Below are 17,609 nucleotides of genomic sequence, written 5' to 3'. Positions count from 1 at the left end.
ATGCCACCAGTTTCAAAACTATTCACACTAAGAAGAAACACGAGTAACACAGATAATCCCTCTTAACATTAACTGTCCAGCCCATATTTGATCCGGGCACCAGTGTGCAATTGGGCCCATGCTGAATGCTGACAGGGAAACCAAGAAGCGGATTGCACATGCCTTGTTTTCCATGCTTTTAAATTTAAATTTTCCTGAGACGTCAGCCTCTTCATTTACTAAGTCAGGGGAAAAAATGTTATGGCATTAAAACATGTCCATTATGGAATATTTTTATAATTTAAAAAATTTAAAAATGTATTTATAATTAAAAAAATTTTAATTTACAAATATATAAAGAAGAAAAGAAAAATCACCATGAATGCCACTATTGACTTATGCTTCATTTCATTGCAGTTTTTTAAATATTTATATATACATATTTTATAATAAAATAAATATTTATCCACTTAAATTTTGACCATTAGGGCTTTCAAGGAGTCACTGAATTGGAATGCCACCTATTTTTCTAAATTATCCTTCTCAAAAGCATTCATCAGTGCTCAATCCTCCCCAAACAGGTTTTGACCAATGCAGAGCCCCACCCAAAACACTGGGGGTCCTCAAATCTCGCCTTTTTAACACATCAACTGCCATGTGAGTTGTATTTAATTCATGCTAGTTTTGAGCCCGAGGCCTTGTGAAGCATATGTAACTCACACGTCTCTGCATCTTGGGAGCTGTGAGAACTATTTTTCAAGTTGCATATACTCAGAGAAAAAAATGAAAAATAGTAAATTTTTCATTAAATTAGAAAAGGTCAATTTGACTTAGAAGTTTTTATTCTATTTTCCTAATAAAACACAGTGGCCCCAAGGAAAAAAAATTTTTCCAGTGTGGCAGTCAATGTGTTAAAAATTAATGTTCATTAAGTTCTTCTATATTCACAATTAATAGTTAATACAAACAACTGGAAAACACAGTAGAAAAATCCTAACTTTAATCTCACTATTCAGAATAACCATTGCTAGCATCTTGGTGTATGTTCTAGATTTTTCTTCCATGCTTATTTTTCTTCACAAAAATATTAATTCCATTAACCTTCTAGCCTAGCTTGTAAATATTTCTCCATGTCGATAGACATTCTTCAATGACCTGATTATCAGTGGCTACTTACAATTTCTCTAAGTGAATATGCTGAATTTAATTAACCAAGCATGTGCTGTGAATGTAGAGGTTGTTTCCAGTTGATTTTGCTACAGGAAATATCTTGGCATTTGCAATCTGATGTACCTCAGGTTATTGCCTTAAAACAAATTCCAAGAAGTCAATTGCTGAGTCAAAATGTATTGAGTTTTTTTTTTTTAAGAAATGTAATTACAAAAGATTCCCAACTCCCCCACCCTCTGAAAGCACCTCACAGAAAGGTGAAGGCAATCTGACCTTTTTCCTGAGAATTAAAGAATTAACCCCACAGGAGGGAAACAAAGTAATCATACTATGGTTGGGTGGTTTATAAAAAACAACACAAAAATGAGGAATATTAGGACTAATAACATGGTCTAAGCAATTTCCATTCTTCCATTCTTTGTTCGATGCCATGATACAAGTAATAATATAATTAGCAAGAATGGCAAAATGCAAGTTTCCCATAGTGGACCCTTCAAATGGGATAATAGTTATGAACACAGTAGACATGACAGGTCTCTTAAAGGGCAAAGGAAGTCAACTTTTGTTGTCTATATGCTACAACTAGAATGCAGCCAGGTAGTTAGTACCATTATATCACTGAATCTTCATTGAAGCCCTTTGACATTTGTTATGCACTGAATGTTTGTGTCTCCTCCTTCCCTTAAATTCGTACGTTGAAGTCCTAATCCCCAGTGTGGCTGTATTTGGAGATGAGGTCTATAAAGGAGTAATCAAGGTTGAATGAGGTCGCAGAGTGGGCCCTGATCAGAGAGCATATGTTCTTATAAGAAGAGACAACAGAGAGCATGCGCCCTCACCATGGCCCCTCACACACACAGAGGAAAGTCCACATGAAGAAAGAGTGAGAAGGCAGTCATCTACAAGCCAGGAAGAGAAGAGAGCCCTAACCAGAGACTAAATTTGCTTACACCTTGATCTTGGGTGTTCCAGCCTCTAAAACTGTAAGAAAATAAATTTCTGTTGTTTAAGCCACTTAGTCTGTGGGTTTGTTTTTTGACAGCAGTCTGAGCAGACTAATACAACATGGGTGTTATCATCACCATCTGCATTATAGATGAGAAAAGCTAGCAGTCTATACCAGGTCACACAGGGAGTGGTAGCCAGCTTTTGAACTCACCTCTGTCTAATGCTGAGGTTTGAGTTCTATCTGCTTGATCCTCCTGACTCTACGAGGAGGAAAAGTTGGTGACTTCCTTTCAGAAGTGATTTGAGACACTCTATTCAACTGTTCGAGGTCCCAGGACATGTTATCATCTGTCTCAGATCCTGAAAATTCACCATTAAAGAACCTTTGTCCAATGTCCCAGAGTCTTCTCTCTCTTTTCTCTGAAACCTCTAAAAAGAATAATATTTTAAGCCAAGAAATCTGACATGTAGTCCCCTCCCCAGAGGTACAGCCACCTAAAATTTTCAGAACATCACCTTTGCTTGATAATCCAGGCTGTGAATACGGAGACCAACCAGGCCTAACCAGTTGTCCATCAACGCAATTGTGTTGCAAACAAATGTCAAACAAGCAGGCTAGAATCAGTAAATAATCATAACTAAAACTATATGCAATTATTATATAATTTGGAGCTACTTAACTCTATTGTAATTACATCTTAAAACTGGGGTATTATGGTTTCCTGACAAAAAGATGACAGAGAAGAACAAAGCCTCCATTATGCCCTTGACATTCTTTGTTTTCATTTTTGTTTTTTTAGTCTCATCAACACTTGCAAGCCAGCCAGGCATGAACTTTCTCTAATCCCCTTGCTATCAATTAAATATTCCTATGTACTCACACACTCTCTCTCTCTCTCTACTCTCTCTCTCTCTACTCTCTCTCTCTCTCACACATACACACACACACACTCACACACCTCACACACATATAAGGTTTTGGATTATGTGGCCCAATTCTTTTTTTATTTTTTTATTGCAGCATATTATGGGGGTACAAAAGTTTAGGTTACATATATGGCCCTTGCCCCTCCTCCCTCCCCCCAAGTCAGAGCTTCAAGCATGTCCATCCCCTAGACGGTGTGCATCGCACTCATTATGTATGTATACACCCATCCCCTCCCCCACCCACATCTGCCCGACACTGGATCAATGTTATTCCTAAATGTGCTCTTAGGTGATGATCAGTGAAATCAATTTGATGGTGAATGCATGTGGTGCTTATTTTTCCATTCTTGGGATACTTCACTTAGTAGAATGGGTTCCAACTCTTTCCAGGAAAATACAAGAGGTGCTATATCACCATTGTTTCTTACAGCTGAGTAGAACTCCATGGCATACATATACCACATTTTATTAATCCACTCATGTATTGTTGGGCACTTGGGTTGTTTCCACATCTTTGCAATTGTTAATTGTGCTGCTATAAACATTTGAGTGCAGATGTCTTTTTTATAGAATGTCTTTTGTTCTTTCAGGTAGATGTATGTGGCCCAATTCTTTAAAAAAAAATGCAGACAACACAGCTACTAACTTTTTTGGCCACCATTTATTCATTCAAACCTGCTCTTGCTCTCATATTTCCTACCTCAGTTACCATCCACTCAATTGCCCTGAACCAGAAACATAGGAGCCATTCTTGCCTCTTCTTCTCACGGCAACCAATCTCAGTAAGTTCTGTGGATTCACCCCCATCTAAACTCCCTAAACCATCTGCCTCAGATGCTTCCCCGCCTCATTGCAGGTGGACATCACCACCCCCTGCTACCAGTGCATCAGCCTCCTAACTAGCCTGCCCACCAGTTCACTCTTTCGCAGGGTGAGAAACTCAAGAATGTTGAAGGAATACAGAACAGTGAGGTATTATTAAAAGTTTCTATATTTGCCACACTACATGTATGTATTAGTATTTTTTCTTGACACATCTCTTTGTGGTCTTTTATGTGCAATCAGCATGTTAGTGCTGTTATCATGAAAGATCTTAAATTCTTAGTAGGATCTCAGATTTTTGATGTTTTATGATTTGAGGATGAGTCACTTAACTTCTTTGAAATTTGGTTTCCTTATCTGAAAATGATGTTACAATTTGATATAGTACTCAAATTCTAAGGCTCTAGGTTGTCTTGAATAAACTTGTATACTAAGATTTTATTTGCTTTTATAATTCACTTGTGGGGATTCACTGTATAGATTGGTGAGTGCGCACCACTGTGCTTATAGACTGTTTACTACTTCTTGATTAAAATCTGCTTTTCTTTGGTATTATATGTTCCACAAGAGGGTGCCCACTTTCTGGCAAATTGGATATTATAGCCGTGATCATTCTCTTAAATTTCAGGTAAATCTCCGAGAGCACAGGATTATAAGCAATTCAAACCACACTTGTAACTTACTTAAATATTTCAAAACATAATTGTTAGTATAAATTGCTTTCAAGTCTTTAAAAGAATATCTCTACAAATGGGGTGAATTGGTGATTGTTACTTATGATATTGAAGTCATGAAATATGTGACATGTGTATAGAACTAGACTTGGAGTTCTAGTCAACACTGCAGAGAACACCCAATTCTGTAAAACTTACCAACTTTCAACTTAATAGCCATGTTTCCTAATTATATCTGTGTGGTCCACTTCAGAGGGTTTATGGAGGTTACCGCAAAGTATATGAAAATGCAGGAGTTCATTGCGAAAAAGTCAAGACTCAGGTTGTATGTTATATTTGTAGGGGAGAAAGGTAAAACAAAATCATAAAAGATCCAGTTTTTCATCTTGAAATGTCTTTATTTGAAATTCCCATCCAATCGATGAAAGGCAGCCACATGTATAGCACGTCCACACTCAATAACATCATACTTTATATGCTACATGGTGACTTTATCAAAATAAGGCCATTGAGTCAAATATTCTCAATAAAAATAATATTTTGGTATAATTATTCATAAAAACAACAAAATACTTTGGAGAGCAAATAAGCAGTTTCCAGGAAACTTTCCTAGCCATTGAGAAAATTTGACTCAAGGATCACATTTATGGGTTTTAGGTAAACTATAACCGGGTTTGGTGAAGGCGATGGTGGTGATGAAGGGAGTGGGACAAAGTTGACGAGGACAAGGGAAGGGAAGAGAAAGGAGTTGGGAGATGGTGGGAGGGGGGCAAACACACTGAGAGAACCCATAGGCAGGAACACTTTAGGTCAGCGCTTCACACACCAGACAACAGCTTCTAGGCAAGCTGGTTTGGGGGCTCAGGAAACAATACCCAGAAATGAAGGCCTCAGAAGCAGCCTCAGAAGCAAAAGTTTTTCTCTGACCTGCCCTCCTGTCTCTCAGTCCCATCCTTCCCTGAGGCTAGTCATGAAACTAGCATACCTCTTTCCCAAGGCAGGTCATAGAAACTAGGACACCTTTTCCTGAAAGCCAGGCTTAAAATCTAAAAATATTCAGTGTAAAACTGACCATAAAGAAATTATCTGCCCTACCTTGTTTGACTGTAGGTCCCAAGACACCCATTCCGTAGAGGGTCCTACCCCATACCCAGAAGGAAGGAATGCATGCTCAGAGAGGCCAAGAAGAATCTAGACAGACAGGCTTGCTGGGTTTCCCCACTCAGTCAATTAGCATTAGATCATATCCTTTTTGCCCGATCATATTTCTACACGGCCGTCCATACTTTGTTGAACATAAGCATAAAAATGACAATTTCCCCCGTATCTTCATTCCGAAGGCTCCTGTGTATACACGTTAGTTAAATAAAGTAGTATTCCTTTTTTTCCAATTAATCTAATTTTTGGAGTTGATTTTTCAGTGAAACTTTAGGGAGCCAAGGGCTTTGTCCCCTGCTGTCCACTGTACAGCAGGAGGACTCAAAAAATCACATAAAAGGCAAAGCAGCCACCCAGAAGGCTGGCCAGGGCACCAAGAGATGTGAGAGACCATGTCTACAAGAAGGACTTCTATGTGAGGTGGTAAAGTTCGTAGAAAGAGTATGGGTTTCTCTTTCAATATGGGTCTCAGTGACCTTGACAACGTTAACTAATGTTTCTGAGCTTCAGTTTCTTCAACTTTAAAATGAGAGTAATACTACTTACCTCTCAGTGTCATTGCAAAGATTTAATACATATAAAGCCACACATGGTGAGTATTACAAAAAACAGTATCTCTGTCATCACCAGCATCATTACCCTCCTCTCCACCCACTATCATCATTTTTATCTTTGTCATCTCATATTGTTATTGTTCTAAGGCTTGGTGATGTAAGTCCTTCAGTGAATGTACCTGGCTAAGAGGCTTTTGTGCCTTCTCACGCTTGGCAACCAAATTAAAACCAAGACTCTTACAAAGATTAACATGCATCTACCTGGTGACCAAGCAATTCTGTTCCTAGATGTTTACCAGAGAGACGTGAAAATACGTGTAAACAAAAAGGCATGCACCAAATGTTTTTTTTTTTTTTTTTTTGTTTTTTTGTTTTTTTTTTTTTTTGAGACAGAGTGTCACTTTGTTGCCCGGGCTAGAGTGAGTGCCGTGGCATCAGCCTAGCTCACAGCAACCTCAAACTCCTGGGCTTAAGTGATCCTACTGCCTCAGCCTCCCTAGTAGCTGGGACTACAGGCATGAGCCACCATGCCCGGCTAATTTTTTTGTATATATATTTTTAGTTGGCCAGATAATTTCTTTCTATTTTTAGTAGAGACGGGGTCTCACTCTTGCTCAGGCTGGTCTCGAACTCCTGACCTCGAGCGATCCACCCGCCTCGGCCTCCCAGAGCTAGGATTACAGGCGTGAGCCACCGCGCCCGGCCTCAAATGTTCATTGTAGTTTTAATTGTAATGTTCTCAAACTGGAAGCAACCCAGATGTCCATCAAGTGGTGAATTGATAAGCAAATTGTGGTATATTTGTCCAGAGAATAACCTACTGACCCAGTCAATAACATGTAAGTCTCAAAAACATTATGTTGACTGAAAGAAGCCAGACACAAAAGAATGCATGCTGATGATTTCTTTCTAAGTTCAATAATAGGACAAACTCATCTCCAGGGACAGAAATCAGAACAGAAGTCACACGGCAGAAGAAGAGGCGCAGAGGAGGGAGAGAGACTGGATTGGCAGGGATTGACTGGACAGGTGCATGGAGGAAACGTCTGGGGCTGTGGGAATGGTCTAACCCTGCGTGCAGGGTGAGGATTTCACAGACTACACATTAAACTGTTCACTTAAGCTGTGTGCATTTGAAATATGTCAGTCACATCCTGATAATACGTCGTCAATTCTTTGGAAAAAGAAGACAAAACAAACATGCCTGTGAGACTTAACTAGCTAAAAAACAATCTCACAAAGTGAAGTTGAGCTACGAAGACAAAGTTTAAGGCAACATGTACAGAGGTAGCTTTCCTGACAAATGGACAGGGGCACACAGTGATGAATGAAGCAAGAGTGGGCACGTCCACGTCCCTAATGCGGGTGGGCCTCATCCCATCAGTTGAAAGCCTGAATAGAGCAAAAAGCTGACCCTCCCCAGAGTAAGAGAGACTTCTCCTACCTGATGGTCTTCAAACTGGAACATCAGCTCTTCCTGATTCCGCAGCAATCTGCCAGCCCACAGACTCAGCCTAGGACATCAGTTCTACAGATCTGGGACTTTCTCCCCTCCATAATCATGTGAGCCAATGCCCTGTAATAAATCTCTCATATATACCTTTATATATATACCATATATATAAAATAAATATTATATATGTTATATAAAATGTAATGTGATATAATATATAAATATAAAAATATATATCCCATTGGTTAATATATAATATGATATAATGTATAAATATAAAAATATATATATCTATATCTACAATTGCTTCTGTTTCTCTGGAGAACCCTAACTAATATAATGTGCTTATCACCACCTGACATACTATGTATTTCCTCATTTATTTGTTTACTGCCTGTCCCCTTTGTGTAAGTTCACAAAGACAGGAACTTTGTCTTATTCTCTGCTGTAGATAAGTGCCCAGCACATAGTAGGTGCTCAGTAAATAATTGTGAATGAATTCTACTTGAAAGATTTCTTCTACTTGAAAGGCTATTTAAGAATACATACAAGGCTTTCTCCAACAATGCCGGACATCTAGAGTAGTGGTTCTCCACTTTGGTTACACATGAGAATCAATAAGGAGCTTTTATGTATTTCATTTTATGCATTTAAAACATGATTCTGAGAAGTGGTCTATCAGCTTCACCAGACAGCCAAAGAGTCCACGGTACAAAAAGGCTAAGAATTGCCCAGCTCAGTTAAAATGGCCTGAGGACCGGAATCATGTTTTCGTCTTTAGTCACAGCACTTTACACATTGCAGATGCACAACAAGTGTTTATTGAGCAGAGTGAGAGAGGGCGAGGCCTTGGTGGGCCCCTGCTGCCCAACAGCTTGCCTTTGCTGAGCGCCGTCCTGGAGCCAGGCACTGTGTAAACGCTGTACCAGCTTCGTCACTTAATTCTCACAGTAACAAGCCATCGAGGAGGGTGTCATTATTCTCCCTAACTCACAGATGAGAGAGCTCACCGACGAGAAGTTTAGAGTTACGTTTCGAAGTTAAGCAGTGCTCCCAAAGTGAAAGTAGTGCTCTTTGATGGGACAGCCTGACTTGGGAATCCCAGCTCTCACCCGCTGGGCTGTGCTGCCTCCCTGTGGCATCTCGCCCTGCGTCCTCCAGCACCTTCCCAGTGGGTCTCTTCCAATATGTTTGCAACACCATGTCACAACCGTCTTTATTTAAAATTCTTTAGAGGATTCTTGTTGCCCTCAGTATACCATCCCAGGACACCATACTGTGGCATTTGTGACCTGGCTTCATGTGCTCTCAGCACCAGGTCCTCCCGTCCCCGTCCCAGCTTCCTCACACACACCATACTCCAGCCTTGGCCACCTTGCTCCGGTCCCCCAGACTCGGCACACATTCACTCCATAAAGCAGCTCCCTGGCCTAGAGTGTGCTCTCCCCTCCTCTTCTCCTTACCTCTGGCCTGCTTAACGCCAGTTTTCTGTCTGGATGCCACTTTCTCCAAGAGGCCTCCCCTGGCTCCTGCAGACTACATGATGAGCTCCAGGTAAGGGCTTCCCTTCCACACCCCATCACCCTTTGTTGTTTTTGATGGGTTAACTCTCTGTTTTCCCACCTGGACAGGATCTAGTCTGTTTTGCTCACTTTAGGGAAGGCACCTAGCACCAGCTGTAGAGCCTAGCACATAGTACATGCTTAACATGTATTTATTAAGTGATTGAATAAATGAGTCATAGAGATATGATTATGTGCTTTTAAGAACTCACTTATCCATTTGCATGAAATGTCCAGAAAAGACAAGTCTATAGAGATAGAAAGATTAGTGGCTCCCAGGGGCTGATAGCAGGAATGGGACGTTACTGCTAATGGGCACAGGGTTTCTTTAGGGTGATAAAATTGTTCTAAAATTGGGTTGTGGTGAAGGTTGCACAACTATGTATTTCTACTAAAAATCACTGAATTGTGCACTTAAAATGAGAGCATTTTTTGGCATGTAAACTATACTTCAATAAAACTGTTTTCCAAAACATAGGCCTTATGTCTTCACTTTGGCCAGTCTTCCTTTATTTCCACTAGGCAATTTTTTCCCCCTAGGCCATTAACATCTTTTACAGCAAAATGAAACAAAACAAAAACAACTCGGGGTTTATTCACTCTGCCATGAGCAGAATTCCAAGTACAGTGTCCTAAAAGAGAATAAATAAATTCCATGGTCCCCCTCCCATAGAGCTTAATTTTACTATCTGGTTTTGTGCACCTGTGTGCATACGTATGTCGTTGTTATTCTGTAATATCTGTTTGCTTTCACAAACCACTGCCTTTGAACTCAGCTGACAACCTTGGTTGTTTCTTTGTCTTTCTTCATTTTGTTTTATGTACCATGTTCTTGAAATGGTAGGAAAAGAGAAGGTTCCATTGGGGTGAATGAGTGTGGGTGCAGGCACTTGAGTGTTAAGAGATTGCTCCGTCGATCAAGACCCAAGACTTATTGTCCTCAAGCTATTAGTAAACACATTCCCTTGTCAACCTGCATGAATAGAGGGGTGTTATTTACCAGAAATACCTTAGATGACCCAAAACCCTGTCACCATTTGTATTTTAGACTAGTTTTTCCTTCTCTGCTTTCATTTAAGTACAGGTGCGTCTGCAGTTATTGGAGCCAGAATGCTTTAAATAGGGAAGACTTATTATGAAAGTGCCTAAATGTTTTGTGCCAAGGATCCTTTTGGCCACCTGGTGAAGCCTATGGACCTCTTTCCAGGAAAAGACTTTCTAAATAAAATAAAATGTAAAAGATACAAAGGATACCAATTTTATTAAAATTCAATTATCAAAATATTAAAATAACAGTTGTGACATAATATATTTCTTTATTAATTATTATATAACTAGACTTAAGGATAATTCTAATAGCATAATTTCTAAAAATGAGTGTAAATATTTCAAGATATCTGAGATATCATCAAAATATTTTATAATCTGAAATAATCATGTTCATATAACATAAAAATACCTGAGATGTCTGTGTGCAACAAAGCCACAGGAACTGCTAATATATTGGAGTTTTGTTACCCACATTCACTCTCTATGCAGTCACAGGAATGTTTGGTTTGGAAAGGATTTTAGCAGTTATATGGCTCAAGGGTTCTAAATCTAGATCGACATCACAATAATTTAGTGAATATTGAAAAAATAGAAATTCCTAGGACCTAGGCCTGACTTATTAAATTAGACTTCCATGGTGAAATGCAGGCACCTGTATTTTTTTTTAAATAGTTTCCAGAGATTATTCTGATACACAGCCAATTAGGGAATCCACTAAACTAGCCCAGTTTTCTCCAATAATTTATCTACCAAGATATGGCATTAATATATATTCTCTTTTCTACCCTCAACTCTCATAGACCTGGTGTTTTAAACGGCTTTGTCTCACTATATGAGTTATCATTAATTCCTTCCCCCATATTAAAAAAATGTTTAACATGTACTTTAGATATAGTAAAATTTATACTTTTAGTGTACCATACAGTCACGTAAGCACTACAACTATCAAGATAGAGAATAGTTACATCATCTTAAAAAAATTACCTGTGCCCTCCACCCTTCTTCCCATCCCCAATACCTGGCAACAACTGATCTGTTTTCTGTCCTTCTAGTTGTGTGTTTTCCAGAATGTCTCATCAATGGGTCATACCATATGTAGCCTTTTGAAACTGACCTGTGAATTTAGCATAATGCATTTGAGATTCACGCATGTTGTATCAGTGTTCATTCCTTTTTATTATTAAGTAATATTTTATTGTATTGACATACAAAGTTTGTTTATCCATTCACCAGTTGAGTACATTCGGATTGTTCCTAGTTTTTGGCGATTATGAATAAAGCCACTATAAACATTCACACATAGTAAGAATGTAAAAAAATGTAAGTTTTTATTTCACTGAAGTACAGATATAAAAGTGGGATTGCTTGGTTATGTATGGTAAGCATACATTTAACTCTATAAAAAACTCCTAAGCTGTTTTCCAAAGCGGCTATTTAATATATTTTTCGCCAGCAAAGTGTGGGAGTTCCAACTACTCTGCAGTCTCAGAACTCGGTGAGGTCAGCTTCAGCTTCTTCTTCTTCTTTTTTCCTTATTCCATTCTACCACGTATGCAGTGTATCTCATTGTCATTTTAATTTGCATTTCCCTTATGGCTAATAAGGTGGAGCACTTTTTCACGTGCTTATTTGCCATCTGTGTATTTTCTTTGGTGAATTGTCTGTTCAAATCTTTTGCCCATTTTATAAATTGTTTTTATTATTATTGAGTTTTGAGCTTTTAAAAAAATATATTCTGGATGCAAGTCTTTCATCAGATAATATGTTTTGCAAAGATTTTCTTTGAATTTGTGGCTTGTCTTTTCATTTCCTTAACGGTGTCTTTTGAATAGAAGAAGGTCTTAATTCTCATTTTTTTCTAAGGTAAATCATGCTCTTGGTGTCATATCTAAGACATCTTTGCCTAACTCAAAGCCACAAAGAGTTTCACCTTTGTTTTGTTTTGTTTTTTTCTAGAAGTTTTTAAGTTTTACATTTTATTTTCAAGTCTATGATCTATTTTGTGTTAACTGTTATATTTGGTACAAGGTATGGATTAAGGTTCATTGTTTTGCTTATGAATATCCAATTCAAACCATTCAAACAAAAAGTTCCTACACCATTTGTTGAAAAGACTTTCCTTCATTGAATTCCTTTGATGTCTTTATGAAAAAAATATCTATTGGCCATATCTGCGTGGGTCTATTCTTTGACTTTCTATTCTGTTCCATTGATCCATGTGTTTATATTTTTGCCAACACCACACTGCCTTGGTTACTATAAGCTTTGAATTCAAGTAGTGTGGCTCATTCAACATTGTTCTTCTTTTTCTAAATTATTTTGGCTATCGTAGTTCCTTTACCTTTCCTTATAAATTTTAGAATCAGCTTGTCAGTTTCTAATAAAACACCCTGATGGAAATTTGATTTGAATTGTATTGAATTTACAGAATAGTTTGGGAAGAACTGACATCTTAAAAATATTGAATCTTCTAACAATGAGCATTTATATCTTTCCACTTATCTAGATCTTTGATTTTTTCATCAGTTTTATAGTTTTCAGTATACAGACCTTGCTCATATTTATATTTATCCCTAAGTATTTCATGTTGATTTGATGCCATTGTAAATAGTATTTTCTACATTTTTCAATTGCCAATAGTTCATTACTAGTATATGGAAATAGGATTGTTTATATATATATATATATATATATATATGCATACATATATATATACACGTGTATTGACCTTGCATCCTGCAACCTTGCTAAACTCACTTATTAGTTCTAATACCTTTTTTTGGAGATTATTTAGAATTTTTTCAATAGATTTTTCTAAATCATGTCATCTTTGAACAAAGATAGTTTTATTTCTTCTTTTTCAGTCAGCATTCCTTTTATTTTTTTCTTGCCTTATTGAATAAGCTAGAACCTTCAGTATAATGTGGAATAAGAATGGTGAAAGAAATGTCCTAGTCCTGTTTCCAGTCATAAAAGGAAAATATTCAGTCTTTCACCATTAATTATATTAGCTCTCTTAATTCTCTTAATAGATGGCCCTTGTCAAATAGGCTTTTCTAGCTTTCTAAGTATTTTTATTTTATTTTACTGAATTTAATCAAATGTTTTTTTCCCATCAATTGAGATGATCATATGATTTTGCATCTTTAGTCTGTTGATAATGGCAAATTGCACTGAATGATTTCTGAATGTTGAACCAGCCTACCATTCCTGGGAAAAAACTACTTAGTTATAATGTATTATCTTTTTATATATTGCTGGATTTGATTTATTGCATTTTGTTAAGGATTTTTGCATCTGTGTTCATGAGAAATATTGGTCTGTAGTTTTCTCATAATATTTGTGTATGATTATGTTATCAGGGTAATACTGGCTTCATAACATGTGTTGGAAGTGTTCCCTCCTAGTCTATTTTCTGGAAAGGTGTATATAGAATTGGTATTATATTTTCCTTAACTATTTGCTAGAATTTGCTAGTAAAGCCATCTGGGTTTGAAGTTTTCTTTCCTGGACAGTTTTTACCATAAATTCAGTTTTAAAAAATAGCTATAGAACTATTTGTTTCTTATAAGTGAACTTTGACAAATTGCCTCTTTGAATATATTTTCCTACTTCCTGTAAGTTGTCAAATTATAGACATAGAATTGTTCATAGTATTGTTTTTCTAGCCTTTTAATGTTTGTAAGTTTCCCCATTTTTATTAATCAAAAAATGGTATCAAATTTGTAGTCACATAGTCAGACTAGTATAAAGAAACCAGGGTTAGTTCACTGGATTGATATAATTCTCAAGCAAAGCAAAAATTAGATGTTTGATTTAGGTCAGTCTTGTAAGAACAATTGATTTATTTTGGTCATTTTGAAATATTACTCTTTTAAGGTCCTCATTGGTATATTTGCAGCCCAGTGTCCTAATTAGTTCTAGTAACTTTTTTCCCCAGATTTTTTGGGATTTTCTATGTAGACGATCAGCTCAGCTATGAATATTGTATGCATAAAAAAGAAAATGGAGATCAGAAATGTTAAGTAGTTTGCCCAAGAACATTTTGGATGAAGACTGAGAGCCAAGAACTCAGCTAAATCCAAAAGAAGGCAGCATTAGAGACCTATAAAACAATGTGCTTAAAATATTGGCCAAGTGTAGTGGCTCATGCCTGTAATCCTAGCACCTTGGGAGGCTGAGGCGGGAGGATCACTTGAGGCCAGGAATTCAAGACCACCCTGAGCAATAGCAAGACCCTGTCCCTACAAAAAATATTTTAAAAAATTACCTGGACATGGTGGCACACGCCTGTAGTCACAGTTACTCAGGAGGCTGAGCCAGGAGAATTGCTTGAGCCCAGGAGTTTGAGGTTGTAGTGAGCTATGATTGAACTGCTACACTCTAACCTGGGGGACAGAGTGAGATCCTATCTCAAAAAAAGAAAAAATTATCGAGCACAGCAGGTGGTTTGCAATCCTGCATTAGTAATCTATTGACTGTTTGATTCCAGACAAATGACTGCATTAAACTTCCATTTCTTTATCTGTAAAAATACTTATTAGGTCAGCATGATGTTTGAAGAGATTGATTCAAAACACCTGGCATATACACAGTCAATGCTCAATAAATAGAAGCTTCTATTATTTGTCATTGCAACCACCTCAGTAACTTGGGTTAAAAATAAACTTGTGCCAGTTTCTAAAGACTAAGCTTGGAAGAAAGGTCAAGTTCCTCACCCTTAATTTCTTAAATACTCCACTTAAGTTCTGTAAGAATTTTTCAGTTTGGTGGTGGGGGTGGGGGTGGAAATCCTTGCTTATCCTCATCTAGAAAACACTCAGTGACTCCATTTCAGTGAAGAAATGTATACTGAGCTTACACGTATCTAGCATTGTGCTAAGCTCATTGGGAAAAACCAAAGAAGTATTCTATATGTAGAGCCTCTGCTTTTTACAGAGCTTAAAGCAGAACCAAGCTAAGAGTAGAGGAAAATAATATCTATGAATCAATTAAGAAAAAAGGGAACTATATCGTTAAAAATTTAATTAGAACTCAAAGCAGGACTAAAGTAGGCCTTGCACTCTCTGAGAAAGCTTCCTGGTGGAGGTAGACCCTGAAGGAGGAATAGGGTTTGGAGAGGCAGGAGGGAAGAGTGAGAATGTCTATCACAGACAACAGGAGCCAGGGCCCAGAGCGACAGGCAGAGCAGCACATGGGTATGAGGCCAAGCTGTGAAGCCAGACTGCGAAAGTCCAAGTTCCAGTTCTGTCCCCTGCTGGCTGTGTGACCTGGGCAGATGACCTAACCTTGTCAGCCCCTATGTCCTCACTTACAATAACATCCACCTCAAAGAATCATTGCGTGGACATTGTTACGAGTGTTGGGAACAGCACTTGGCACATGGTGCAGCTATTACGAGGCAGCAAGCAGCCCAGCTGGGCAGGCACAAGGGGCATACAAAGAGGAGTATTAGAAAGTGAGATTAGATTAGGGGTTTGGGATCAGATAATAAAAATTCTATAATTATTCATAACTTTTCTTTCTGTATTAACTTAATTTTTAAAATCTGCCTTTTCTCTGAAAATTGTAGCCCCATCTATTCAGGACAGTTCTTGATCAAAGTGGCTTTAAGGGTCTCCTTGAGAGATTTTTTAATCCACATTTTAGTCACTTTACGTTTTGAATTTGCCTTCTCTTCACTTAGTAATTGGGGGTGTGGAATTCAGGAGTCAAGGTACTATTGTCTCACTAACCAATGGTGTAATAGTAAAAGAAGATGAACCGAATCAATCATTTTAAGTATTACAGAATAATTCAGTGTGAAATATGTTATCTGTTTGCATTAGTTTTTGTTAGATGCTTTTATTTGTTTTCTCCCATGAAGTTTATCTTCTGGGACTTTTAAGGGAACAATGCCTGCCAAGGGAGTCTATAAGACAGAAACGGAACATAAAATGCTGGCCTTAATTCATAAGGTCAAGAAAAAGTCAGAAAACTGGTACGAAAAAGCTTTAACCACGTTTTTGGCTGAAACCAGGCTACTTGAGATTCTCTTCCAAGGAATGCTAAATAATTGGTATTGTTAAGAAAATAAATCCCACCAACCTTTTGATAACATAAATACTAAACAATACCATTGTTGCCTGCGTTTTTCATGTTTCTAACTAGTTGCTTTTATTTCATGGAGGTATACCCTGAATGCACTGTTCTGTGGTACAGTTCTTAGAATCCACAGTAAATATTGGTTTTTTAAAATAAGATATAAAAATCTTCCATGGCCAAGAAAAGATTTCCATATAATTCAGTCACTGGCCAAAATTCAAACCTACTTTCTACGCTGAAGGGTCCTGAACATACACAATGCTACTTACCCTCTTGGTAGTATGTTGAAAGTAGCTCTGAACTAAGAATTACAAGCTTCTGAATTAGTTTTCTAGGCCTGCCATAATAAAGTACCAAAAACTGGGTGGCTTAAACCAGGAATTCATTATTTCATAGTCATGGTGGCTATAAGTTGCAAATCAAGGTGCTGGCAGGGTTGGTTTCTTCTGAGGGCTGTGAGGGAGGGATCTGTTCCGGGCATCTGTCCTTGGCTTGCAGATGGCCAGCTTCTCCCTGTGTCTCTTCATATCCTCTTCCCTCTGCATGTATCTCTTTTCATAAGGATACCAGTGATATCAGATTAGGGACCCACTCTACTCCAATATGATCTTAACTAATTACATTTGCAACGACCCCATTTCCAAATATTGTGAGGAACTGAAGATTAGGACTTCAAATATAAATTTGATGGGGGACAAAATTCAACCTGTAACAGCTTGCATTTCTCATTTATATTGCATCTTCTAATATCGTAACTTGCTTCATTTTCTTTCAGCAAATATTTAAAATTGTTTTTCCAAGCAATGGGTACCTAAAGTTAGATAAGTGCCCTCAGGAGCACACAGCTTACTCTGGCCTTATTTATCTTTTGATTCTCAGAACCAAGCACGGTGCCAAGCACAAAACATGACTCTATAAATATTTGGTTTCTGGCAAATATTTTTCTTATTCTCCTTATTTTAGATCTTCTCTAGTGACAAAAAAACATCATTGCTTTTCATTTCCTTAATGAGTTCAAGGCTTTGTATCGGTCCAAAATTAATGATTCTTACAAATGTGAACATCTTAATTTAAATATCTAGGTTGGATGTCTGTGTGAATTCATCAGGAACAACATCCTGCTTTATCTTGATGTCTTGACAGGCTAGGTCAGAGGGTCCCAGACTTATATATGAAATCAGAATTAAATGTGATCTTAATCCAGTTCTACCCTCTGGTTTTACAGGTA

The sequence above is a fragment of the Lemur catta genome, chromosome 2 (assembly GCF_020740605.2).
Source record: "Lemur catta isolate mLemCat1 chromosome 2, mLemCat1.pri, whole genome shotgun sequence".
NCBI classification, from domain to species: domain Eukaryota; kingdom Metazoa; phylum Chordata; class Mammalia; order Primates; family Lemuridae; genus Lemur; species Lemur catta.
This window is presented reverse-complemented; position numbering follows the sequence as displayed.